Below are 3,531 nucleotides of genomic sequence, written 5' to 3'. Positions count from 1 at the left end.
GCTGCCAGAAGGCTATTTATCTCTGTAATGGGCCTCCCTGCTCCCTGCTGCCCAGGGGGTTAGAGTGCCCAGAGATCCCCAGATTCCCTGCCTCTGGACTAAGTGTACTGCCCTGCCCTTTTAAGACTTCCAAAAAGCACTCGCCAAACCAAAACAACAATAACAACAACAAAAAAAATTAAATAAATAATTAAAAAAAAAAAAACCTCACGATTTTCTTTGTCCTCAGGCGCCGTGCTCAGGTACCCACTCACCAGTCTTGCTGCCCTGTTTCCCTAGTATTGGGGTCCCTGTCCCTCTAAGACTTCCAAAAAGCACTTGCCAAAAAAAAAATGGCCACTCCCATTTCTTTGTTCTCTGGCATCGGCCTCAGGCACCCGTTCACCGGTCCTGCTGCCCTGGTTCCCTAGTATGCAGGGTGCCACGCATGCACTGTGTCTGCGCTCTGGTCCGGATGGCAGGGCTGGGTGTTCAGCAATCCTGGGCTCCCTCTCCCTCCCTGCTCCGACTCCTCTCCTCCCACCAGGAGTTGGGGGAGGGGCGCTAGGGTCTCGCGGGGCTGAGGCTTGTATCTTACCCCCTTTGGGAGGCGCTGGGTTCTCTTAGGTGTGGATTTGGTCTGGATGTTGTCCTGTGTCCTCTGGTCTCTATTTTAGGAAGAGCTGTCTTTGTTATATTTTCATAGATATATGTGGTTTTTGGGAGGAGATTTCCGCTGCTCTACTCACTCCACCGTCTTGGCTCCACCCTCACACTTCTGATATTTTTTGATTCATAGCAATCCACTCCAAAACATACTGGATTAAAACAAAACAACCATTCATGTAGCTCAGAAATGTGCAATTTGAGCAGAGCTTGGTCGGGAAAACTTTGATCTGCTCCAGATGGAATCAGCTGGAAAAATATAATATATTTTGTACTGAATCAGATGAAATGCCATGCCCATGTTTTCATTAGAATTAAAACTGGCTTACTGAGAGCTAGAGGAGCCATTTCCAAGACGGCTCACTCAACTGGCTGGTGCTGGCTGTCTCTTGGGAACTCGGCTGGAGCCGCAGGCTGGAACCCTGGGTTGCTCTCTGCATGGATCTCTCCATGTGACCTGAGCTTCCTTATGGAATAATTCTTAGATTCCAAAGACAGGAATCCTGAGAGGCAGAGCTAGGCAGAAGCTATTCTGCCTTTTACAACATAGCTTCTGAAGTCTCATAGGGTCCCATCTGCCGAGTTATATTCACAGGGCTTTCACAAAGGTCCATCTAGTTTAAGAGGAGGGGGTATAAATACCATCTCCTAATGGGAATATGGCAAATTTCTTTTAAAGCATGTGTGGGATGGAAATATTATTGAAACTATTGCTGGAAAATACAATCTGCCACAGTCAAAAGATAACTACTTCAACTCCGAATAGATATTTAATAATAAATGGCATTATTGCTTTTTGAAACATGGAAATCCAAGTTTTGTTGTTTTTCCTTTGATCTGATACTGAAAAATATTTTACTAGAACCATCAGTTTGTCTTCTTTCTGGAGATGTAATACAAATCTATTGCCTATTACAGCAAAAAGCTGGTAGTTGCATGATCACCAATATTTCTTTAATGAATGAAAAACAATTTATTTTGTTTTCCTATGCACCTTCCATGTAACATAGCACCTAATGATTATTAGCTATTATTATTATTACTCCCTACACAATATTGTTTTTTCACCTGTTGATGAAATCTGGATGTGAAAAGGTGAAACAACTTTTCTAAATCACAATTAAATTTAAATAAAAAATTTAGCAATTTTTTCTAAATTCATATTAGTGTTGCAGCTGGGACTAGAACGTAGATCTTTATTCTAAGCCCAGTTCTTGTGGTTATTTAGAATCTATCTAAAACTTGAGTCAAGATTTATGCGTCAAGATATCAGTAGGAAAATCCTTAGTCTGCTTCAATCCAAGTAAGTTGTGCTACTCTCCCAAAAAACTGTATCCTAGGGTCTTTCATGCCAGGGATGTGGGTTACATACAAATTTGCATTTGAATGTTACTATGTCTTTTGTTCTGTGTGAGGGGATACTTAAAGCAGGATATAAATTTCCAGTGTGAAGAGAACTAAAATATTGTGTTGTTTCTTCTCCATTCTTCTGCCAACTCAATTTTGTGGTTGTATAAGATAAGGACATTCTGAGTAAATGTCCTCTCAAGATAAGGAGTTAGTAGATAAAAGGAAGCACAGAAATTTTGCTAGTAAGTAAACAAAATCACAGAAAGCTTCCTGAAGGAAGCTGATCTTGATGAGTGAGATGAAGAAAACAAAAATATATTGTGAAAACTGACAGGTCAGAGTTAGTTCCCCAAACTGGCTGTACATCAGAATCACCTGGGAAGCATGGTATCTTCAGTGCTCAGACTTGATCCCTGAGATCCAGATTCATTTATAAGTGGAGCCAGGAATATGTGTCTTTATCAGTAACCAGATGATGCTGATATAGTACGTCTTCAGACTATTTTACAAAACATAGTTTTAGGGCAAAATTCAGATTTCTTTAACTTCAACTTTTAGCATTTATGTAAAGTTTTGATGTCATTCTCTCTTGCCATCAGATTTTTTTTCCTGGCTTTCTTCTTCTTTTTCTTTTACTTTTGGAACACCTACAAGGTAATGTCTATTCTTTAAAGGAAACTGGGCATCTGATTCATTGCTTTGCAACTATCATATTAGATTATTATAATATATTTTGTACTGAATCAGATGAAATGCCATGTCCATGTTTTCATTAGAATTAAAAATGGAATAAGACTCCTAGGATATGTGATTATGGGGTACTTAATATATTAATATTTGAATTTCTTTTAAATATCAAATTTTATTGCCACTGAACTGCAGCAGTAATATTCAGTTGGACCTTCCTTTTTAATACAGAAATGGCTGCCTCCAACATCACCTTTCATTCTTTCAAAGTTTGCTACAACTTTGAATACGTTATGGATACTGTCTTCAAGGGCTGACCTGTTACTATTTGGCATTTGTCAGGACTTCCCAGGAACATCTAGAAGACTTTTAGCCTCCTCTTTCTCCAATCCTATACTGCACTAAGCAGGGTTCCTCAAAATCACATGAAGAATATTTTCATAATGGGTTTCTTATATTCTTCAGTCTCAGTAGAAATCCATCCATTCATTCAAAAACTTTTTGAGTACATACTATATTCTAGGCACGAGAAATACAAGGGTGAACCCCACAGACATCTTTTCTGCTTTAATGGTGCTTACAGTCTGATGTGAAAGAAAACAGGTACTTATATAATGTGGGTTGGAATTGCAATAAATAGAAGTAGAAATAAACTTTCTCAATAACCTTTTCCTGTCCTGCCTCATCACCTGTAGGAACCTGGCATTTCTACCTATAATGGGAGCAAAATCTAAGCAGTATTTTGGCCAGTGAAAATTGCTGAACTCCTGAGAAAAATGTAAAAGAAACAAGTCATCCCAGATAGACCACAAGGCAAAGCAATGAAAAGCAGAAAATTATTCTCTAACC

Source organism: Manis pentadactyla, chromosome 9 (assembly GCF_030020395.1).
Source record: "Manis pentadactyla isolate mManPen7 chromosome 9, mManPen7.hap1, whole genome shotgun sequence".
NCBI lineage: Eukaryota > Metazoa > Chordata > Mammalia > Pholidota > Manidae > Manis > Manis pentadactyla.
This window is presented reverse-complemented; position numbering follows the sequence as displayed.